The sequence below is a fragment of the Lissotriton vulgaris genome, chromosome 9 (assembly GCF_964263255.1).
Source record: "Lissotriton vulgaris chromosome 9, aLisVul1.2, whole genome shotgun sequence".
Classification (NCBI taxonomy): Eukaryota; Metazoa; Chordata; class Amphibia; order Caudata; family Salamandridae; genus Lissotriton; species Lissotriton vulgaris.
The window spans coordinates 1,121,734,652-1,121,760,834 of NC_141697.1; positions in this window are offsets into that span (position 1 = coordinate 1,121,734,652).

The following is a 26,183-nucleotide window of genomic DNA, read 5'->3' on the forward strand; positions in this document are numbered from 1 at the left end:
AGTGGCTGTGATTGCAAGTGGGGTGGTGTCGGCTGCCAAAAGAATATCATCGACATATTGGATCAACACCACTCCATCTGGTAGCTGGAAAGCATCCAGCTGTCTTTTGAGGGCCTGGCTGTAAATGCTGGGGCTTTCAGTGTACCCCTGGGGAGCTCTACAAAATCGGTACGAGCGGGATTTTAAAGTGAAACCGAAGAGATAACGGCTGTCTGGATGGATGGGGATAGAGAAAAACGCATTCTTAAGGTCGATAACAGTGAAGGTGGTGGCAGTGGACGGGATGAGGGTCAGAATGGTGGTGATATCGGAGACTACGGGGTATTGGGGTACAACCACTTTGTTAATTTCTCGCAGGTCGATGATGAAGCGGTATGCTTTCTCATCTCCTTCGCCTTGCTTCTTAACAATAGGTAGGATTGGGCTGTTGCAGACGTTGCTAACCACCTCTTCAACCACTCCTGCATCTACCAGAGACTGAATGATCGCTACCAGTGCCTTCTCGCCCTCTGGGGATATCCGATATTGTGGGAGCTTCGGGAGCATAGCGTCCTGTCTTACAGTTATATGAATAGGGTCAATCATCATTCGTCCCACATCAGAGTCATTTTTGGCCCACAGGTACGGAGGCAGGGTGTCAAGCAAGGACAGGTCAGCGTCAGTTATGGAGCACATGTGTCGTGAGGGGCAGGATCTGGGCATGCCTGGGTTGTCGTACAGGATGACTCGGATTCCATCTGGGGAACACCTAATGGTAGCTCGAAAATGTTTCAGTAAGTCAATGCCCATAATGGCGTCAGGGGAGTTGGAGGAGAGCAGAAATGTTGTGTCTGTGGTGTTGTTTTCTAGGTCAAAGGTGATAGGCACGGACAGGGGATTAGTGGAGGGCGTTCCATCGAAACCTATCGACGTAATGTGTGAGCCAGACAAGGGTGCCCTTGGAATCAGTCGTTTTGATAACACACTACGTGTCGCCCCAGTGTCTACCAAGAATGGAGACTCTGTACCCAGGACCTTAGCGGTGACATAAGGACCTTGCTGGTCAACACAGAGCTCGACTGGATCCCTCCCTTGCCCCTGGCAGTCCTATGCAAAATTAGGGGCATTATCACCATCGGATAGTTGATATTGGTTCTGTCGGGGCGGTCAAATATGTTCGATCTCCCTGATCTGTCATTGTTGGTGTCGTTTGTGTGCCCTCGTCCTTGTCCTCTGTTTCTCTGACCACCTGCCACATCCCTGGGGTCCCTATTTCTATTCATCTCTAGCAGAACCGGACACTCGGATTTCCAGTGGCCGAATCCTTTGCAGAAGGCGCATTGGTCATTGCTAATGTCTCTACGTCCAGTGTGTGGTGTTGGGGAGTGATCTTTAGGAGGTAGATTTCTGGGGGTGGTCGATTGGTAGTTCCCCCTTTGGTGTTCCCGTCCTACCGCTATACCTTGTATCTGGGCTATCATTACCCTTTCTTTTAAATCTTTCTTCTTTTTCTCGGACGCCCTATCATTCTCATTCTTTTGGTGCTCCTAATACTGAGCCATCTGAAGGATAGCTGCGGGTTTGGAGGCCCCCCAACTACTCTCACTCGTCTGCAGTTTTTGGGAGACCTCTTGTGATAGGCCCTTTACATAATTTTGTACAAACAGGTGCTGTCCGGTTGCGGTGGTCATGTCTTGGCCACTGTAGTCGGAGAACACTGTCTCGAATCGGGAGAAATATTCGGACACATCTTCCTGGGGTTTCTGTCGACAGGCCGTGACTATCGACCAATCTACCTTTTTCTCTGGGATCAGTGTCTTTAACTTCTGAACTCATTTGTCTGGGAGTTCTAATATGTCCTTTACTGGTTTCCTTCCAGGCTCTCGCTGTCTATCTAGTTTACTGAGTTGGTCCCAGGTATGTCCAAACAGATCCGTGTGGTCAGCCTTCCGGATTTGCTTCCACACGTCAGCTGGCAGGCATAACCCGAAAAACAAGTCAATGTCCGCTAAAGTCATTATTGTCGAACCCAAGGCTGTGCCTAATTCGGTATAGAATGCTGTCGGGTTCTTTCTTAAATCGGGCAGAGTTTGTTTAAAGGTTAGGATATCTTGCCGGTCCCATGGTTGGTAAACCCAATTGTACACAACCCTCCCTTTTGCATCTGCGTGATTAATATCATCGCTTGTTCCCAGACCGCGTGGCGGAATCCAATATGGAGCCGCTTCTCTGATGGGCATCATAGTGTTGGCTACTTCTACTGAGGTCGTTTCAGGGACTGTAACCTTGGTTTCTGGTTTTTGCTCCGTGAGGTGGCGGAAGACCTCAAGCGTCTGCATGAAGAGTTCCGTCGCCTCACATTCAGTCCCATCTCCGACATCAATCTTCCTATACAGCGTGGTCAGTTTAGCGGGGCCCTTACTTTGATACCTATCTTCATATGCGTTCAGGGTGTGGTAGCTGAATCGCAAAATGAAATGCCGTCTGTGGCTATCGGCATGCGAGTTATACATGTTCATTGTGTACTCTTCGCTCTCCCTTCGTTCCACTAGTGTCTTTGCTATTTTGTCAATCCCATCCCGTTCATCTTTGCTCAACCTATTTGATCTGGCTGGTGGGTGCTCGCTAGCCTCGGGGGCATCTGTTGGTGCTGCTAATGTGGCTGGTGCGGAGGCCGTGAGGGCTGGTGCACTAGCGCTAAGGCCGTTCTCGCTCGTGCTCAGGGCCTGCAGGTGTTGTTGGCAGGGAGCATATGGAGGGGGCATGTAGATGATTGGGGGACCTAGCAGTAACTCATCGTTCGCCCGCTGTTTGGAGGGCAATTCAGGGTAGATCGCAGAGGGGGTCCTAACAGGACATTGACCTGTCGACCCTGATTCTTGGTTTTGTGCAGCTTCTTTTCTTTCTTTTATTTCTTCTTCTAGTTGCTTGGCGGCTAGGTGGGCTGCCTTTCGTAATTCTTTCCCTATTTTTGCTTCTTCTCTTTTCTGTCGTTGTTCCGTTTCTTTGTGCCACATGCCAATACTATCGAGCATAGTGGGCGTGGTCTTATTTTTCTGGAGCGCTATTTCCAATGTTTTTATTTTATTTTCATCAAAGGAACCTATCAGTGGCCACTGACTTTCAGGGTTCTTCTTTGTATATTTATGCCATAGTTTAGTATAAGCTATAGTGATTAGTCCATGCTTAGTGAACATGTCCTTATTAGGGGTGCCTTCCAGTGGAGCTGGATGGTTCATCTCTAATAAGCGGTCCGGGCTGTACAGGCTACCAATCAGTGGGGAGAAGATAGGCATGACGGGTTACAACGGGGACAAAGGTCTGCACTACCTATCTTATCACGGCGGGCAAAGACTAGACAGAATATTTCTATTCTCCGTTGTTTGCCGGCGGTGAATACCTCAAAAGAACCAATACCGAACAATCAGTGTTCGGTCAATCAAACAATCAGTGGGGAGAATAAGTGGGTACGAAAAAGGTTTGCGTTACCCACTCTTTCTCTACCTGCAAAGAGAGACCTTGTTCTTCCCTGTTTGCAGACAAAGAATCTCCAGACAATAATCCACGAACGACAGTTCGGGAAAACAGTGGGGGAGGAAGATAGGCACGACGGATTACAATGGGGACAAAAGTCTGCGTTACCTATCCTTCACTGCTTGCAAAGAGAGAGCCTGTTGTTTTCTCCGTTTGCAGACGGCGAATCTCCAGAGGTATCAACAAAGCGTAATACTAGTATTATCCAAACCAAACAATCATTTCTCGATTTGTCGTGTTTACACGACCTTACCCGGACCGCATGGACGGTTTCCTGTCTTCCGAATCCAGCGCCCGATCGTCCTCTCTTCTTCGTGATGTTCGTGGCACTCCTGATGGTTCCCAGTCAGGACCGTAGATCACTCGAGAGAGGTCTATTCGGAACTAGTGAAGGTCGGATGATCGGCTGTCAGACGAGGGTCTATCGGACACGAGCTCTCCCGATCGTTGCAGTCGTTCACTCTGTCGTCGGGACCTCTCCCACTGGATCCACGTGTCGCTGATGGGCCCCACGCTTTGGGACGCCAATTGTTGAATAAAAGGTAGGGCTAAGACCTTTTTCAAGATTTGCCCGGCGCTAACCGCCTTTGTACCATTCAAATTACCAAGCAATGAGGCAGGCGCCGGAGACCAGAAGGCAGGAAACAGAAGTTTTATTCCGACGGAGCAGAACACATCAGATCGGACAACAAGGTATCGTCTCGAGGTGCTCTAACAGCCTCTCTGAGGCCTGGCCTCTTATACACTGGTTTATGGCATGTGACCTTTCTTTATTACAATCAGAACATTGTGAAGTAAGGAAAAAGACATCCCCGTAATCCTCGTGTCAATCCCACCCCACATGCCTCTACAATAGAGATCCTCAACCTGCTGATAAGAGGAAGGGGTCATCGCGCAGCTGAGTGTTCTGCGGATTCTTAGGATGTGCGCCTGATCATATCCCGGGGGGGTGGGGAGGTCTTGATCAATAGAGGGTCCTTTGAAGAAGAGTGACTTCATACAATAAGGGGCAGTAAATGATATCTCCCGGCTTAGGCGATGGCCTCGGACCTGTGTGGACAGCTGGACACGGGGGAAGGGGTCATGACAGCTGGACATGGGGGAAGGGGTCATCAAAGGAGTGGTATTCATGCCGCGTGGACAATCGAGCGCGGAGGGAAGGTTTATCAACAGAGGGGCATTCATGGGGGGAGAGGAGATGCTGGTCAGGCGCAGGCGTGACTCCCAAGGACAGGGTCATGCAGAAGGGTTATGCTCATGAGAGGGAGGGAGGGGGAGCCAGGGTGCGCGGAGGATGCCTGCGGGGTCAGAGGGGCGCGCTGGCGATCGATCGTGGACAGGGAGACCATGATACCTAAAATGGTTGTCGTGCACGTTGTACATGGGTGACAAGCTGGCGCAGATGATGTTCAGCTCGTAAACTAAAATTCCACAGCAGCTTTTTGACCAGAAAAGTGTACGTGTGGTGTGAGTGTATTTTTTTGTTTTTGTTTAGAAGAAAAACAACTGAGCAGCTTTAGCAGGCTCAAATGTTAGACCAAAATGGGTAACAGATGACATAAGAGAGAGGTTAAAGGGAAGGAGGGCAGGTGTGCGCACTGTAGGCATGCACAGTTTTCTTCACAGTTCACTTAACAGTGCCCCTTTATCTGTAGGTACTACAGCAGTCTTTCTTCAAGGTGTCTCCCGAAAACCTCAACCTGAGACCTTTTCTCGGGAGGACAGATGCCTCCTTTCCCAGCTTGTCTGGAGGGATTTGTTTTGCCTCTCCTAGGCTCTGTCAAAAGGAACCCTTGAAGACAGAAAGAAGAAAAAAATGCGAACAACTACAAAGGCAGATAAATCCTGCCATCTAATTAAAATTCCCGACTCCCACATAGCTCCAACACCCACACACACCTCTCCGGCAGGAGCTGTCGCTGGGAGGTGGGAAGTGGGCGGGAGAGAGTGCAGACTTGGAAAAGCTCACTGCATTGCTCTCTTCCTTAGATTTTAACCTAGGGAATATTGAGAAAGCAAAACAGTATCTGTGATGGAAGACGGATGAAAAAGGCACGCAGGACACACACAGTATCTTTGACAAAATACGTAGAAATTGCAACACAAAGGCTGGGGCTGCAGGGAGAACACACGCAAGACCAGGGTCGGTGAGCTTGGGACTAGGATGCCAAACTTCTGAGGCATGGAACGCAGGCGGGAGAGGTGGGCTCTACTTTGAAAGGCAGGAGCCTGTGAAGTATCGGCAGATTCCCTGCCTCTGTAGCAGGCTAGCGGTGACGTAGCTGGTCCAGAGCGCGGCACCTTGGAGGCAGAGGAAGCCCACAAGAAAGCAGGGATTCCGGGAGCGATGGGGTTCTCGGGAGAGAGCAGGCAAGGCATAACGGAAGGTTCTCCAACGTACAGAACATCCCGTAGCAGTGCAGCAAGAAAAGAGCCCAGTGAGTGGGGGGAAGTGGGGGAGAGTGGGGGGGTGTGCGCGTTTGTGGGTGTAGCTGAGTGTGTGCGCATGTGTAGCTGTGCGTGTGTATGTATATGTGTGACTGTGTGTCTGTTAGCTGTGCGTGTGTATATGTGGGGCTGTGTGTCTTTGTGCGTGCGCCCTGATGCATTGTGCCTGCGTGGATGTATGTGTGTGTGTGTGCGCATGCGTGAGTGTGGCTATGTGTGCGCGCGATTGAGAGCGGCAAGAGGCTGTCTTGCTGTGAATCTGAGTCAGGAGATGTGCACGGCGCCGGGCTGGGAGTGCGCGCCCACAAAGTGAAATCGCCGCGTGCACATCCCCTGTCTCATATTCCCAAAAACGGGCAACATTAGATACTTCGCTGGACGCAATGCTTCGCATTGCTTTCTGCAGCTCGACCTAAAAAGGGAGGCTGAGCATGTGAAGTTCCCTATGCTCAATCTAGTTTTACCCACTAAATCAGTCCATCAAGGCTGCTAAGTTAACTGTTTGCTATCTGTTAACAAGCACAGGCACAGTTAAGGGAAACAAAAATACTGTTCCAATTAAATTGAGGAAAACCTGTTTAAAATGTCATGTACTTCCCCACAGCATTACTACTTGCATTGTGTTACTAGCCTATTTATGGCTACGATTTCTAAAATAATGAACTGCTATAGTTCAACACCATAAGGTTTACTTCTTGTTTAGTCTTAACTTAATGCAAGCTCTGTGTCTAAGTATAAAAATATAGTGTTGTTGTAATATTTGTTATAGAAATTTGTGTTAAAAACATTTTTATTTGACTCTATTTATTTTAAATTAAAATGAAATATAGGGAAATTATAATTAATGTTTGTTTATATTGTAAATGTTTTTCTTGTATTAATAATATTTTCTATTGGTGTTACTTTTTTAATAACATGTTTATGAATGCATTGTTTTATTTTTTCTGAGATCATTTTTTATGCTGGTCTCCAAAATTTATATATTTCTACAATGTGGTAGTGTATGGAGTCCGAATATTAAATCTGCCCCTCCCCACCCCCTTGAAAGTCCAACATTTCCCTAATGTGGTTAGATTTTGAATGGGAATAGTAAATCTGAATTAGCACACAATTGTATACCTGGTATCTCAAATCTGGAGAATGAAATAACCACAAGGAGCTCACAGCTTCTAGGATGAGAACCCTGTCTCATCCGAAGGTGACATGCTTCATCATTCTTTTCCCTCCTCAATCAAGAACCGCAAGGTACCATGTGTGGGCTACAATTCCCACAGGCCAAGGAGGGAGGAGTAGAGGCGATCTTGTTCAGAAGGACCAAATTGGTGTTCTTGAGTGAGCAGCTGAGTGCAAGAATAAATGAAGTGTCAATAAAATAATCTCATGGTGGGCTACAATTGGCGTTCATTCAGGTGCCCCCATTGGATACAAATAAAATGCTTGAGAGGAAAGGGGGTAACAAACACTGCTCTATCCTAAATGGTCAACATGTTTCTGCCCGTACGTGACTCAATAAGGTTAAAGAGCATTCATCAGAACCAAAAAGGTGTATTGTCACTCCGCATATGTAATAACATTTCTTTTACCAGCCATGTATTATACTTAATGGATAGTGAGGTGGCCCACCACAGATGTTCGGGTCCACCTGTGATGCTGAAAAATAAATATTCAGCAACTAGTCTCATTATTCAAGGCAAACTCTACCTTAAAATGTCCTTGTGATGATTAGACATAACAACGTCTACAATTGCCTGTAGAGTCCGTCACCAAAAACCCACACTTGTGTTTGAGGGTAACAGTTAAAGAGAAATACATGAGGGTAATCTTAACCAGAGTGTGTATCTAGACTCCACTCTCAAGCATCAGTGCCCACTTGTGCTGCAGAGCTAAACGTATTAAAATCAAAGAGAAAGGTTAAGGCGCTTCTTCAACACTTAGCATTTAATTCGCAATGGTTTTTAATAAAATAAGTATAGGTGCCTAATAGGTCTTTGTCATTTACATGTGATAACCTTTAGACTTCGAAGCGATTGGGGTTCTATTAATTAATTGCCCACCACTTTTCAACACGCAACCAACTCATCTCCTCTTCAGGTAAAATAAAGTAATGCAGTAATCTGATCCTTCGAACAGTCCACCTGTCACACCTCAATCAACTGTGTGATTCAGGGAGTGAAGGAAACAACAACTATATAATGCTGTACTTATGTATTTGTGCAAAGAAACAAGGGAACCCAAAGGTATTAGACTAGGGACCTTGGGCGGTAACGTATTACAAAGAACAGTGGTCCCTAGTATTTCAGGGATCTGGGAAATGATAGGCATACACTTAATAGTAAGTATGTCCTTTGTCCAGCCGGACAGGATTTTTATTTTGTGGTATAAATAAATAGCACAAAGATTTTTTTACACAGTGGGTACGACCCGTAACCCACAAAGGCTCAAGACAAAACAAACGGAATTTGGGAAAAAACTAACAAGGCGGTCTGTGTACTTGTATTTCAGTGAACAGACTTAATTATGTTTCAAAACACCATTGCACACATATTTTTAACACTTCAACTACATATGGTGTTAATGTGTCGACAACGTTTCAATGCCGAAACTTAGATAAATCTTATAGAAAAGGAAAAGAGAAGCAACCATCTTGCACTCGATTTGCACAGTAATCTAAAAATTCAATAAAGTTAAACAAATTCAATACAGTCAACGGTCGCGTGCAACAGGAATAGGCCCTGCAAGCCTATATGAATACAAATAGGGAGATCACCAGATAGTAGTCTGGAAATCCTGATGCACTGCACAAATCACTCAAAATGAGTGTAGGCAGAAAGTCAATGGTTGATATTATTACAAATTTATAACATGTGTATCAATATATAACATTATGCTGAAAAATGCTGAGAAACGCTGGAAAGATAACGCAGAGTCTTCTGGTTTTATCTTGAGTCTCCATGAAATGAATGTTCATATGTATTCCAGAGGTATCTTGAGTTAAAAATCCCAATGCATTTTTGGCTTCAAAATGGCCCTTCTTCAGGGAAATCTACAGAAACAATATGATATTGTATAAGAACATTTTTAAAAATTGCAGCTTAACACATAGGGTCTTATAGCGTGGTGAGGAATCATGGAAATGATCAAAGATATGACACTGGGGTAAAAGATAAGCCAAAAGTTGAAAAATGTGCGAAAAGTAACAGATGCGACCAGGAAGCTGAGGAGAGCGTGAAGTATGTGACACGGTACGAGGGAAAGAAGGACGTGAGGACCCCAGAAGAGGAACCATGTGGAGCTCGTGAAAGTCAAGCGAATAAACCCAGGGAAGCATGCAGTGTGTGACACGATATATAAGGGAAGACAAACGTGAAGATGCCAGAAAAGGAACCACGTGGATCTCGTTGAAAGTCGCGCAATAGTATGGAGGGAAAAGTACATGCACGTGAAAATGAAGAGGTTTACCGATACGAGCGGGACCCTCGAGAGAACATTATTTATATCTTGGGTCAGTCACCGTGAGGCGGGCCAGTGAAAGAAACTAAGTGAAAAAGACAGTGGGATTGTGTTAAATGAAGACGGGGAGGGCATCTGGTCGCATCTGTTACTTTTTCGCACATTTTTCAACTTTTGGCTTATCTTTTACCCCAGTGTCATATCTTTGATCATTTCCATGATTCCTCACCACGCTATAAGACCCTATGTGTTAAGCTGCTATTTTTTAAAATGTTCTTATACAGTATCATATTGTTTCTGTACATTCCCCTGAAGAAGGGCCATTTTGAAGCCCGAAATGCATTGGGATTTTTAACTCAAGATACCTCTGGAATACATATGAGCATTCATTGTCTGGATTTTGTGAATTTGCAACACTATCCTTGAACCTTTGATTTATTAATAAGAGACTCAAGATAAAAACAGAAGACTCTGCGTTATCTTTGCAGCGTTTCTCAGCGTTTTTCAGCATAATGTTATATATTGATGCACATGTTATAAATTTGTAATAATATCAACCATTGACTTTCTGTCTACACTCATTTTGAGTGATTTGCGCAGTGCATTGGGATTTCCAGACTACTATCTGGTGATCTCCCTATTTGAAACTCAGATAAATGGCATCATCTTCAGGACAGAAAGTAACATCATGTTTGTCTTGAAATTGTATGACATTTTGCCTTTTAAGGACTGTACATAAAAAATATAAGAAACATAGAAAACAAGGTGGAGAGAAGTGGGGGAAAAATGTGGGGGAAAAAAGAAATATACAATAAGTATCAAGAGCTAGGCATGTATTAAGGTAGACCAACATAGAGGTGAACAATGGAGACATATTAGATGCTGGTGCTGTGAGTATGAAGAGACATTCTCATGCAGTGGAACTAATGATAGGAAATGGGTATTACACTAGCAATAGACAAGCTCAGCATTAAGATTATTCAACAGAAGAAGGGCTAATAGCACTTAGTGTGAAGAAGAGCCGATAAAAGTGTGCATATACGAGAATCACTATACCGGCGCATTTAGAATGTGTGTCATACGGCGCAGTGCTAAGTAGATAGGCTCAATATTAAAATTATTCGATAGGAAAAAGGTTTGTATACATACACAGGAATCAATAGACAAGCACATGTAGAATGTGTGACATACGGCGGAGTGATAGGGGAAGGGAGAAATAGCCAACCACTTGGTGAGAGTGGGATTATGGTAACTGTTTGCATACATAAGAAAAACGGCAGCGGCTCAGTGAGGGGGTAACCAGAGTATACAGGCATAGTGCATGTAATAAAAACAATAAAAATGGCGCATATACATTAAAGAAATTGTGACATATGATTTGTAGATCTCAAGTGACATAATCATGGCGCAGCGTTGAAAATTTGGGTGGCAAGCATGGGTTTCTCTGATAGCTCAGGGGACTCATCTGATCACTCAGACCAAAGTGAAAGTCCTGGCCCCTCCCACAGGATTTTTTTAGGCAGAGGCAGAGGTCAACCAGAACCCCCAGGGGCTGGGAGAGGGAAACAGCCCGCCGGCAACATTACCAATGGTAAACAGAGCCAACATCCCTACCAACTCCAAAAATGAAATAGAACACGAGACGCTCTTCTACCTATTTTTAATCTCACTCAACACACGCTCTCAAGTGATGAAATGTCATTACTTACCAAAGGACTTTCGTTTGTCCCAACTATCCGCCCAAACTACCTGGATGCTCAAACAGAGCTCCTTAGATTTTTTAGAAACATCAGATTTCACAGTTTTTTCCTGATGAACCCAACCCCAATGAAACATGCCAACCACCCCTTTCAAACCACCGTCCAAATTCTCTCCCACCGGAGGGATGATTCCCCCAGAAATCCCCACATTTGAAAAATTGGTCCTGAAAGACATTGCTGACTTGGAAAAACAGAAATCATTTGTTCCCTACAATATCACAATCAACGAGAAGAATGCCCTCTCAACCTTAAAAAACAACCTATCCCTTGTCATAAAACCAGCTGATAAGAGTGGCGGAATTGTGATTCAGGAAATTGATAACTATAAAAATGAAATTCGTCGCCAACTCGGCAATACTGAGCACTACTGCAAATTACCACATAATCCTACAGAAGAGATACAGAAGCTGATTCTTGAGGTCACAAAAGATGCCCTCGAATTAGGTTACCTATCTAAAAAGGAACATAAATTCCTCAACACTAAGGCCCCCCAGATACCAGTTATTTACTGCCTACCCAAGATGCACAAAAACTGTGAAACTCCGCCAGGTCGTCCTATAGTCTCGGGGTGCGGCTCCGTACTGGAGCCCCTTGGACACTATATTGACTTTTTTATTAAACAATTTGTTCCTGACACTTTGTGCTACATAAAAGATTGCATGTCAATGATTAACATGATTGAGGAATATCCGTTTGATCCCACATCCAGCACCATGTGCACGCTGGATGTGGAATCACTCTACACCAACATCCCTCAACTTGAATCACTTTGTGTAATTGAGAAAGTTCTCGATGCACGCCCACGCCCACACAATGTTCCATCTATCTTTATCCTTCAACTCCAGGAGATATGCCTCACAAAGAATTTCTTCCTTTTTGAGGGACAATTCTGTGGCCAGGTACGTGGAACTTCCATGGGGGCTATTCTTTATAACCAGGTTATTCTTTATATGGACAACCTAGAGATGACATGTATACTTAATACCTCCAATCCTTTCCACAGTGGCATTGCCCTGTGGAAACGATATATCAACGACATCTTCATGTTATGGACTGACTCTTCTGAATCACTAACACAACTATTGCACTGGCTCCTTACCAACAGTGGGGGACTTAAATACACACTTGCCATGAGCAAAGAGTCAATTCCCTTTCTTGACCACGAAATCAAACACACAGATGGCCGCCTCACCACAAGCCTTCACCGCAAGCCCACTGAACGGAACACCTTGCTTAACTATAGCAGTCACCATCCTTGTGCCTTGAGAGACTCCCTCCCTTTCTCACAGTTCCTCCGTATACGGAGGAACTGTTATTTTAAAGAAGATCCCCTCACTGAAGCAAAAACCCTCAGCAACAAGCTTAGGAATAGGGGCTATCCGCGGAAACTAGTACGCCACTCCCTAAAACGTGCATGGTACTGTCCTAGAGAAACCCTGTTGGAACCAAAACCCAAGAAAAATCAGGATAGACTTTTATGTGTAACAACCTTCTCCCCAGCATCCAATGCTATAAAGAAAAGTATATTGAAACATTGGCCGGTACTGAATGCTGGTACACTAAATCTGGAACGCCCAATGTTCGCTTTTAAAAGAGCCAAAAATGTTAAAGACCATTTGGTGCAGGCATCCCTCCCACAACCCACCTTAAAAAACTACAATCATTGATGTTTGGGGGTTGCCCTCCTTGACCGGTCATGCAAAATGTGGTAGCTGCATAGCGTGCAACTCCACGATTGAGGGAACAACCTTTACCTTTGGCACAATCAACTTTGACAGAAAGCATTTCACTAACTGCAACTCATCAAATGTAGTGTATGCAATTTTTTGTCCCTGCTTGATGATCTATGTAGGTCAAACCAGCCATAAGATGAAGCTCCGTATTGGACAGCACCGCAGCAGGATTCGCTGTAACACTGCAAACGCCTCCCTCGTATAAAATTTAAAGGACAAAGGACATACTGAGAAAGACCTGACATGGACAATCATCACATTGACAAAACCCCCTCCACGGGGTGCTGATATGTCACAATTACTGAACAAAGAAGAACTGCATTGGATACTGCAAACTAACAGTATCCACACTGGACTTAACCGTCTTGAAGATTGGACTTCACTACTCTAATCAACCATGCTCTCCCGAATCTCAATGAGACCTTCCTAGGTCTTTCACAAACAAAATGTATTCATGATGTCATGATGCGAAGCAACATTATAATACTGTTTTATTCCTCACATTTTTTATTCATCACAATTGCACGTTTTCACTCACTTTACCACTTAAACCCCACTACAAGATAGCCCCCACCACCACTCCCTGAGCCTGTTCCAGTATGGCCCCGCAACTCTGGGCCTGGTCCTTTCTCCCTTTCCATGCGCGCCTGACACACTATTTGAGCCGGCATCTTGTTACCGGCATTGCAGTGATCCCCGCCCGCCTGACACCATTGTATGCCATTGAGCAACCGTCCACGAAGTAAGTAACCCCGTTAAACTCATCCTGCCTTTAAGCCTGTCCTGCATCCCTGGACGTACCCTTGACTCTTCCCCTCCTTTCGTTTCCCTATAGTGAGACTCGATCGGCACGGTCTCAGATCCGAGAGGAATTCCACCCAGTTTCGGTAACTATACACTGAGCAATTGTCACAGGTTAGTAGTTACCCTCTCATCCACGCTCATCACTAACCCTCTCCCTCCCCAACAGGCACCAGTTTGAGCATCCCGCTCCCTCCCTCTGAATATACAGTCACCGTACTCCCGACAAATTGGTAAATACAGCCTCACTGTATCACTGCGTCAATGAGTAATAAGGCACTTCACTACCGTTCTTTGCGTCCGTGCTTGCCACCCAGATTTTCAACATTGCGCCATGATTATGTCACTTGAGATCTACGAGTCATATGTCACAATTTGTTAAAAGGTGCTTCTATAGCGCACGGCTACTCCGAGGAGTGTCCCGGCGCTGTTGGAGCCTCACAAGTCGAGGAGAAGGGCAGAGGAAAAACCAGGCAGTAATAGGTCCTGAGAAACAGAACAGGGATGTGAGAGACCTATTGCTGAAACAACCAGGTTTTCAAGTCCTTCCTGAATGTCAGGAGATTGGAACAGGACCTGAGCACGAGAGGAAGATCGTTCCACAGTTGGGGCGCCAGATGTTTAAAGGTGCGGCCGCCGATGCGAGCTCGATGAATCCTAGGGGTGACTGCCCTAGCTTGTGACGATGAGCGAAGGGATCTCGATGGGAGGTAGAGCGTGATCCACTTTCGAAGGTAGCGGGCGCCAAGACCATGCAGGGCTTTGAAGGCGATGGTCAGGGCCTTGAAAGCGATCCGCTTCTTAATAGGCAGCCAGTGGAGGGTTCTGAGAAGCTCTTTAATGTATATGCGCCATTTTTATTACATGCACTATGCCTGTATACTCTGGTTATTAGCCCCCTCACTGCGCCTCTGCCGTTTTTCTTATGTATGCAAACAGTTACCATGATCCCGCTCTCACCAAGTGGTTGGCTTTTTCTCCCTTTCCCTATCACTGCGCCGTATGTCACACATTCTACATGTGCCTGTCTATTGATTCCTGTATATGTATACAAACCTTTTTCCTATCGAATAATTTTAATATTGAGCCTATATACTTATCACTGCGCCGTATGGCACACATTCTAAATGCGCTGGTATAGTGATTCTCGTATATGCACACTTTTATCAGCTCTTCTTCACACTAAGTGCTATTAGCCCTTCTTCTATTGAATAATCTTAATGCTGAGCTTGTCTATTGCTAGTGTAATACCCATTTCCTAGCATTAGTTCCACCGCATGTGAATGTCTCTTCATACTCACAGCACCAGCATCTAATATGTCTCCATTGTTCATCTCTATGTCACGGTTGGTCTACCTTAATACATGCCTAGCTCTTGATACTTATTGCATATTTCTTTTTTTTCCACACATTTTTTTCCCCACTTCTCTCCACCTTGTTTTCTATGTTTCTTATGTTTTTTATGTACAGTCCTTAAAAGGCAAAATGTCATATGATTTCAAGACAAACATGATGTTGTTTTCTGTCCTGAAGATGATGCCATTTATCTAAGTTTCGGCATCGAAACATCGTCGACACATTAACACCATATGTAGTTGAAGTGTTAAAAATATGTGTGCATTGGTGTTTTGAAACATAATTAAGTCTGTTCACTGAAATACAAGTACACAGACCGCCTTGTTTGTTTTTTCCCAAATTCCGTTTGTTTTGTCTTGTTCCTTTGTGGGTTACGGGTCGTACCCACTGTGTAAAAAAATCTTTGTGCTATTTATTTATACCACAAAATAAAAATCCTGTCTGGTTGGACAAAGGACATACTTACTATTAAGTATATGCCTATCATTTCCCAGATCCCCGAAATACTAGGGACCACTGTTCTTTGTAGTACTTATGTATTTGAGCAGTATTCATCTCTCTCTTATGCCAGCAGATTGATAGCCAACTGGATATTCGCGATCTCTTAAAGCATACTTTAAACATCCTGTTTGATAATGCTGGTTTTATGCATGTGTGCCCCACACATCAACTACCCATCAATTTGCCTGCATAAAACAACAATAGCTTAAACTCTACAGCAAAAATGGCATCACTGCTTGACGCTGTACATAGTTTAACCTTATGAATCAGCACACAAACCTTGTATGCTTTTGGCTGGCTGCTGAACTGCTCTTGGGATATTGGCGAGAGAGCTCAGCCATTATCACGGTAAACACATCCTTTTTCCATGTGGAACAACGAAACATGGGATTTGTAGTGTATCAACCAAATCTGTCCTCTCAAGTTTAGCCTTGGTGTGCAAAGGAATTTAGATTGCAATATCATTAGAGAGAGAAGTATCAGGCATCACATACAGTGAAACCAGGTGGAAGCCCATGGGGGAGGGGGAAGAGAAAAGCAACAAAACAACCATTCTATCCCCACGTTCCTTTGCAAGGGAGTATGGGCCATGTAGTACATGTCACCATAGTGGCCACTCAAACGACTTGGATATATATGACAGAGCTCATTATTACAAAAGTGAATATAGTAGATTGGTCCTCAATCTTCATATATAACACAACAACATAAACTCCCCACAATATGGCATCATCTGTGATAAATATCGACTACATGGTAAACAATCATGATAAAGATTATTTTTATATAAAGAATGTAGTTGTTACTGGCTGGTGTTAAATACTAAGGTCAGACCCAAATGTCAGGTAATAATGCAAACATCCAGATCCTAACCCTATCCGTATATCTTGGGATAAATAAACTAAGAGATGAATGGATGGCAGTGTCAATACTTAACAGTTCATTTTCAACCCATCCAAAGTGAAAGCCTAAATTGATATCCATAAGATGACACTATGCAGCAATGGCCATGATACTACAAGCGTATGATGGCGCATCAATGATCTCAATAATTTACACTACAGCTAAAGTCTCTTTAAAGAGAAGACCAAGGTATATCTTCATTTACACTTCTCTGATGGCTCTTAAGTCTAAAAATCAAATGTTGTTCTCTTTCAAAAAGCACTGTGTCCAACTAGCCCATTTGTGTGGTGTAGTATGGTTTATCTAATGCAATCCACCTCAAATCATTCTACGCATGACCATGTTGTAAAAAGTGTCTTGTGAGCTTCGTGCTGGATTTTTTACACCTGAATAAGCTCTTGTGTTCAACGATCCTTAATCTCATTATGCGAGTCGTCATCCCTACACAAAATAACCTGTAGGGACAAATAATAAGATACATGACATTCCATGAATTACAACTAGTGTGACTGTTTATAACCCATGGTGTCTTCAATCCTATATCTATCTGTGTAGTGGGTTGAGGCAATTTACAAAGGGTACACATCTAATGTTGGAAGTGTCCTTGTACAAGGGGTCTTTCTTCTAATGTCTATTGGGTCTCCTTCTGCAGAGCAGTCATGTATGGACCAACATATCCCAGATGTTACTTCTGCATTTTAGTGCAAATGTAGGTTATTCTGGTGTTTATCTCCTATATTCAAGATGTGCCAATTGCTATTGATGGCTTTCTTCACTGTACCTGTCAAGTGACTGTAGGGTTCCAACAGGTGTTCAACAGTGTACAGAGTGTCATCCTGTGATATATTATTATACAATGCTTCAAAATCATACAACATTAAGGGATGTATCTGTGCATCTAACTTAACAGTCGAGAAGAAGGATAGAATGTGTTTCACGTCTTGTAAATAGGATTGCATCTCAGTCACTAGAGGTCTCAAACCCCAATCTGCAAATTGTGAAAGGGGCTCCAACAAGGACACAATGACAGAGACAATGGGTCTTCTCAATGGGTTCTTTGCTGTTTGTGAATCTTTGGCAGGACATAGAATGCTGAAATTTTGGGATGGGTATTCACAAGATTTTTAGCCGCACCCTTAGTGATCCAACTAGATTCTTTTCCTCCGTCCACCAGGGCACTAATCCTTTTATGGAGTTTCGGTGTAGGGTCTCTCTGTATGGGTTTGTAATACTTAATACTACTCAATTGTCGTACGCACTTTGCTTGCTAAGTCTGGGTTCCCATAATCACAGCAGCCCACCTTTTTTTGCATGTTTAAAAACAATCCCTCTGTCTGATACTATTGCTTTCAGAACGTTCATCTCCTCTTTTGAGAGGTTGAAGAATGGGTGTCCGGCTTGCTACTTCAGATTCTCAAAGTCTTTTAACGCTGCCTTTTCAAAGGTAGCAACTTCGGGCAGAATGAGATGTAAAGGTGGATAAAACTAGATATTTTTGTTCAGACCTGCATTAGGAACAATATACAAAATTGAATTCTCTGTCTTATTAAAAAAGAATGACAGACGCACCTTCCCAACAAAACCAGTGAATTCTTTGTGTGTCATAAAATCATCTCTCAAATAAGTGGGAACAAACCCCAAGCCTTTATTTAGAACGTTGGTTTCTAACGCTGAGAAATGGTGTACTAAGATTGACAATCAACTCATTGAGCTGCTTGTGGAGGAAGTCGGTTCTTTCATCATGCTCTGAGTTGGCTGTTGTGCCAAGGGCGGGTTCCACTGTACATTGGGCCTCTGTTGGTCTGTTTGATACTCTTATTGTCCTCTATTTCATTTTCCTCGTCCTCTGCTTCAACAACCCTGCCCAATATAATGTTATTATCCTGGACTTCCAAAAGGCACTATTTGGAATGAATGTGTAGGAAATTCCCAAGGTTGTAGTGGCCACCAAGGTGTCTGTAAAGGAGTGGCCGGAAAACCACCCCGTCCTCTCATAAGTTTACTCCTCATCTTATTGGAGCTATCTGAATCACTCGAACATGAGTCCTCTACTCATCTGTACCCTGACGCCCTCCTCTGGCCCCTCTCCGGTTCTTTTTAGGTGGCTGTGTCTAGTAATCATCTGCTGCATATGGGTAGACTTTCTCATGATAAACCCTTTCTAGATCTTTCTTAAGCTTGTTCACTTTGTATTTCAAAAAGTTCTCTTCGGTCTCATTCAGGGTCTTGTTAACTTCTTCTAATTTCTTCTTAAAGATGGTTATTTGTAGTGAACATTTCAACTGGTTTTCAAGTTGTTGAATTTCTATTATTAAGAGATCTGCTGTCTCTTTCTCTGTGTTGATCAACAAGATCAACCAGTCTCTATTTGAGGGCATTTGATAAACTTGTCCTCTGGGGCTACATTTCCTCCTAAATATTCAGTCAGTATAGCCATGTGTAGGGCTGTTTGTATATATTATTTTTCATACTAGAAAGTTTGGCCCATTCTTCAGTTTGTGAAAGTGTCTGTGTAATTTGTGTATCCAGGATACTAGAGGTCTGTAAAATACACCATAATATATTCGACAGCCATGCTCACATTATCAGCCATTATGGGGAATTAACCCCAGAAAAAATAAGTTAAAAGCTTTGCAAGCACACCAGGGGAGAGCTAGAATGAAAGGAAATACAAAATAAAGATCCAAAGCCATACAGCCATACCAAACTATCAACACACAGAGGGTCAGGACAGAGCATAAACCCCACCAAAAATGTATTCTCCTATTACAATTAAAATTAGCGTACAATTGTAGACTAGTAACACAAATTTGGAGAATGAAAAAACCACCACAGTAATCCAAGACCAAAAGAAGCACACCGCTATTAGGACGAGAATCCTCACTCAACCGAAGGTCACATGCTTCATCATTGGGTTCCCTGTGTGAGGAAGGAACAATTGTGTGCTAATTCAAATGGTTGTAGGAGCAGTACATTGTTGGTAGGGTTTATGCTCTGTCCTGAACCTGTGTGTTGATAGTATAATAATATAGTAGTAAACCGGGAACTCCCAAAATCCAAACCTTTCATCAACGTAGTTACATTTGGAGAGGGAATTGTACATGTGACACCTCTTCTGTAAAGTCCAATACTTTTCCCAATATGGTTTAGTTTGGAGTGGGAATGGTAAATATGACCCTCCCAAAGTCTAAAATTTTCCATGGTGTGGTTTAGTTTGTAGCATAAACTAGTAACTCCGTACTCCCAAAATCGAATACTTTCCCCAATGTGGTTATGTTTATAGTTGGAATAGTAAATCTGACCCTTAAAAAACAATTTACCCAAGTTATTTAAGTTTGAAGTGGGAATAGAAAATCTGGTACTCCTCAAAGTTAAACAGTTTCTCCAGTGTGGAAAACATTGTAGTGATAACAGTAAATTTGATCTTTGAGCATTAGTATTTCTTGTAATTTAACTAGTTATATTACTTTATAGTATAAAGTGTTTGTTTCTGTATATATTTTTAAGTATAAACTTTTGCATTGTTTTGATATACACATATACTGACCCCGTCTTTTATTATACCAAAGCTTATACATTATATTGTTCTTGATGAATCACAGCAAGTTTTCTTTAATTAGTTTATTAACAGCAGTAAATATGCTTAAGCCAATTGTTGAACATAAGAAGTAGTTGTAAAGTTCAAAGATCTTAATTTACACTTATGTAACATAAAACAATATTTTAAAACACTGTATAGTCTGTATTTTTAATAATACTTTGTACATTTTTTTAAACATAGAAATAATTTATAACACCTGTTTCATGTTATACAATTATGTACAAGGGGGAAGGAGCTGATGTGCGTTCATCCCCATGACCCAGTCACCAGTGTGCTGGTCTCTGGTACAGAGCTATGGACAGCAATATACACTGTCGGTCGTAAATATTTGGGGCTGCCGTTACTGCACAAGATGCAAGCAATTATGTGACTTGATCATTGAAGGAGTAGTTGTATCGGTTACAAGACTTGTATCCTTGTCGTATGACTCACCCTTTTACATGTCATTTATGATGCGGTCCCTCTCGCCTTCCCTCATGGAGTCTGGACGTGTCATCTAGTCCTTGTGGCCTCATCCCCCCTCACTCCCTATGTGTCTCGGAAGTTGTGTAGAGGAACCGCCAGTAAGCAGGCGCCAGAGGGGACTCCAAGCCCCATAACTCTTCACACCAGGAGGCACTAAGGCAGCGTTGCCCATGCCCAGAGACGCTCAAAAGCACTTTCGACTCCCGCAGTGCCAGGGCTGCCAGTAACCAGATGCTAAGGCGGACTCCAAGCCCCATAACTCTTCGTACCAGGAGGCACAGACACAGCTTTGCCGGCGCCCAGTGTCTCTCAAAAGCACGTTGCGGCTCCCGCAGCATGGGACGTGCACAGAAGTGCCCAGGATGTGCACGGAAGTGCCCAGGCCACACCCCGGCCAAGGGTGGGCCTGTCTGTGCCCGTCTGTGGCTGAAAAAGGCCGGGCCGGGCCTACTGTCTTGATTGGTCACCTGCTAGGTGGCTTCAGCTGGAGGGGCACAGTACCGGAAGAGTGCATTGTGGATACGTTTTTACAGCAACGTCGATGGTCAGTGTAATTTTGGCTCCCATAATTTTTGCAAACATTGTTTTGAGGTAGAGGCTAATTAGCATATTATAATGGCAGAAATCTCCTGTACAATTGAAAGATGGGGAAGAGAAAGGCTACGCTCACTGATCATTCTATTAGTTACAAGAGGGCTACCATCGACTCCTTTTTTGGTAAAAGTGGTAGGGGCTATCTCAATAGAGATAGACAAAGCAGACAAGATGCAATCTATGGACTGTAATGGCCCTCTCGCACAAGTGCTTACGTTAGGACATTTGTTGACTCAATAGAAAGGAACCCCCGACCATTGACTCTGACAAACCACATGCTACGGCCATGTGTGGTTTAAGGGTATTTATTTTTTGGCCGTTTCAGTCTGTATTTATCCATATTTCTTTTTTGGCCATTTTATCTGTATTTATCCGTATTTATTTTGTGTTTTGCATACAAATGAAGTTGTAAAACTGAACATTTCCATATCTATTTAACTGATAAAAGCACACTCATACTTTGATGTCTGTCATGTTTAAGCGATTTAAGCTGTCAAATATTACATAACAATACATCCACTGGTAAATACTAGCATTATATCATAAATGTATGCTGACATATGCCGTTATTTTAAGAAATGTAATTCCTGTTTTTTTAATTTCCCATGCTGTCCATCTGCTCAGCTTCTGGCTTATAATTCATGAAAGACAGCACAGAGGGTCACTTAAAAGAAGCACAATTCTCTGTATTTATCCACTTTTACAAATAAATACAGACAGAAAACACATTGTTTTCCGTCTGTATTTATCTGTAAAAATCAGTAAAAATGGAAAACATGGAGCCTTAGATATAATGCAATGGGGGAGGTGGGGTAGAGAACGTTCTAACTCGTCTGCAGCTAGCAATAAAGCAAGGACAGATCCAGTTGCCTCTCCAGTACCCAAGAGACTGCGTAAAAAAAGAAAGAGACATGAGCCCATAAGGAGAGGAGAGGTGCCAGTGGGACAAATTAGTTTAACCAACTTGACAGACATGGGGGATTTCTGGGGTACTTTGAAGAAAATGTTCATGGAAGTGTTGACGGACTTGGTATCACAGCTTTGGGACAAACTTGACAATGTTTTAACCAAGACAAAGGATACATTTAACAAAATTGAGTGTTTGTTGAAAATTGTTTCCAAAATACTGTCTGGCCCAATGACGCAACCTCAGGCAGCCTGCACTATAATTGAAGGGACATACAAGAAGTTGACTGTTGAGAAAGAGTTACAAAGTCAAGTGATGGTCCCTAGTCCCCTTATGGGTAATGTAAGTGGGGAGCTGGAGGAAGGGGAGAGAATCAGTCCAAAGAAGATGAGACAGAGCATGCCAGGGCCAGACAGCAGGCCAAGCAGTGTTGGCCTGCCGACAATTGATTTGCTGCCGGATTGTTGCCCCTACACTGTGGTCTTGGTGGGGGTTAAAGGTCTGGGTACACACAACATGGAAACTACAGAAAATCTAATCAACAAGGTAGCGCCTTGGCTTGGAACACACAGCAGTTTTAATGTTGGAGATCACAATAGCATCCTGATGGCAAGAAAAGTTGACTGGATCGGTCGCTCGAAGAAAGCTTTTAGGGGTGATGCTGTGATAACATCTTGAGACATTTTATTGAGTTTCCTTTCTATGCCTCAAAGATAAAACCTCTACCTTTAGGCTTTTTCTATAGAACTACATCAAGCTTCGAAGCAAAGACTCCTGCCTATGGGGAGGAGTGGGTAGATCTTGTGTGAGAGGGTCTAGTAACAACATTGAATGTTTATGCCCCTATGTTAGATTTAAATGATTTGGAGTGACTTGTTAAGAACACAGCACAAAGCACATTTGCAGATAACCAATACTGAATCGCAAAATCAGGACTCGATGGCTGTAGGGCTTTTTAAAGAGGTCCACAAAAGTGCCCTGTCAGATCCTTCAAGCAAAAGTGGATGCTGTTCCTCTAATTGTGGTGCCTAGTTTTCTTAGATACCTGGACCAACCACCAACAGGTAGGTGGTGGTGGTAGGGCAGTACAAGGAGAAAGAGGGATACAGGGATCCCGCTCTTGCGGAACTAGGCTCCTCACACACCCAGCATGCTAGGGGTCATGCTTCATCATCTGAACCTGCTCCTTGTTGGGTCGGCACTGCAATAACCAACGGGCACCCACGAAGGGGCTCTTTGTTGGAGATCTTTTGTTCCTTAGCCATATGATGAAGTGGGGGGAGTGGGTGACCCGTGAAAGTGTAGATATAGTGAAGTGCAGTGAGTGCGTTAAAAAAGGTTACATATTTCAAATAGTATTTTTATTCCGGGTGGCAATCCAAAACGTGTAGAGTGGCAGCTCCCCTGACGTGGGGGTTCAGTTGTAAACTTCGCTCATCTTGTGGGGTCAACATGTTTCTTGCCTAATGGTTGCTCAATACCGTGGCAATTCTTCAGGACCTAATATGTAAAAGTTGAATATATCTACACTAAATGGTGCATCTAGTAGCTAAATACCACAAACAAAAACGACATCAGGTCTCTCCAGTAGTGCTGTTCGATGATCTCCCGATTGCAGGATTATCGCCTCTGCTGGTACAGTGACTCAATCAGACACATCCGAGTATGGTGTTGTGTCCAGTGGGGGACCGCAATGGATCACCTACCCTCTTCGCCCAGACGGACGGTGTTTGGTCCACGTATCTAAGAAAACTAGGGACCACAATTAGAGGAACAGCATCCACTTTTGCTTGAAACATCATAAGAGTGGCATTTTAGCACAATCTGCTGATAGTATCACTTTTCCCTGCCAGATAGACACCGGGGGGGGGGAGACAGGTCCTGCCACATGCGATAATGACCACTATGGGGGAAATATCCATTCGTTATCTTGGAATGTGGCATGCCCAGCTTCCAAATTTGGAGATGAGAGATGGATTAATTTTATAACCTCATATAGGATCATATGTTTGCAGGAGACTTGGGAGGTAAAAAAAAAATTCTTAGACGGTTATAAGACATTTTTTCTCCCAGCAGAAGGGTCCCCCTCTGGATGTGCAAAAGGGAGGCTAATTATTTTTATAGCACTTGACATCGGTGCATCTATGGAACAGTTGACGTTGAACCTTAGAGTGGCACAGGGCATTAAGAAAGAGAGGGGGAGAACTTTGCCTTTCATTCTGGTAAATTTCTATAATGCAAAAAACAAGAATCAGGGTCCCTCAAGTTTGACAGAGTTTATCTGGGCTTCTGGAATTGTCAATGGGTGATGATTTCGCACAGGACAATCTTGTGTTGCTTGGTGACTTTAATTGTCATCTATGCCTCTTTATTGATCAAAGCAAAAGTGACACCTCCATCTGGCAGACTTCAGAGGAATGGCATATGGAGCACTCCTCGGACTGAAGTGAATTAAATGCCCTTTTAAACACTTATGATTTAATGTTTACACTGCCAAATGTATTCAGGAATCTTAATAGTTTTCAACCACCATCTTACAAAGGAAGGGGTCATGCCAAAATTATTGATTTTACTTTTGTTTCATCATCCATGGGTCATTTTATACAGTCCTCTAGGATCTTGGAGAGTCCCTTTAGTGACCATAACCCTGTGATTATGTGGCTATGAGCAGAAGACCAGAGGGATGCACAGGTCAATGGGAGGTTGGGGGCAATAACTCCAACTGATCAGGGGAGGCGCTTGCAGTGGTTGCAGGTGGACACTAATGCTCTCAACAGCTTCCTATTTAAACTAAGGCAAAAAGAGTTTATGAAATGCCTTGAAGTAGTGCCCTTAGCTGAGGATGTACTTGCCTCCTTTGACGCCATCATACAGGCTGTGGCTGGCTTGTTAACTGTGCCGGAAGTCCCTCCCTGCTCGGATAACCCAAGATGGTTTGACAGTGGGTTGCCAAGGCAATAAGGAAGCTAAAAGCAGCCCTGAAAGAGATTCTGAGTAATAAAGAGAAGGTAGCTAGTTCCCCGAAAAATTATAAATGCGTGCTAAAAGAGCAGAGGTCATTATTACAGAACCTGGCCTGGGAAGAGCTGGTTCAAGCTAGCGAATTAAAGGACACCACTCTTTTTTGGAAGGTCATCAATAGCCTCTAAACCTGATAAACCGAGTATGGCACATCATATAAGCCAGGACCAATGGAAGGTTCACTTCCAAGGGGTCTATAATTATGGTGACGGAGAACAAGATATTGATGACCTGGTGCATTGCCCAGGCGCCATGCAGATTAATTTGCTCTTGGATGAGGTCAAAACCGTCATTGAGGGACTGTCATGGAACAAGGCCCCAGGTCCAGATGGGATTCCTCCGGACCTGTTTCAGAACAATACAGGTGTTTGGGCTCCGATTATGACCAGGGTACTTAATAAAGCGGAATCAACATCAATGCCCAAGCCATGGTCCTCTGCTATCATTGTCCCCATCTTTAAGAAAGGTGACAGGCAGTGTTATCGTCCCATATCTTTGATAGATTGTACTGTGAAGGTTATGGACAGGATTCAATTAAATAGGCTATCAGAATGGACAGACAGTAATGAAATTATCTCAGATGCTCAATACGGCTTTAGAACAGGCAAATCAATAGTAGGCCAATGCCTGGACCTTTATCTGTTAACATCAAAATACACAACTGCTAAAGGAGGTTCCATTTACTTGGGGTTCATGGACCTTACTGCGGCATTTGATAGAGTGAACCGAAGTAAACTGTGGGCTCTATTAGATGAGATGGGCGTTGAGAGGGTAATAATAAATGTTTTAATCTCTTTAAATGCAAATACAACAGCTGTAGTTCATTTCACAGAGGAGGGGGACTAACTGACAGTTTTAGGTATTCAAGTGGAGTGCGTCAAGGGTGCATTCTTGCCCCTTTTTTATTTACATTTTATATTAATGGGCTAGAATCCTGCATGATTTCACTGCATGCTGATACCCCAAGAATAGGAACTAGACCAGTACCAGTCCTGTTATATGCGGACGAAGCAGTGCTTAGGGCACAAACACCTAGAGCAGTACAAATGTTAATTGATGGGTTTGTCTCCTTCATGAACATGCTAGATGTATCCCCCAATTTTATTACATCATTTGTTATGGAAATAGGG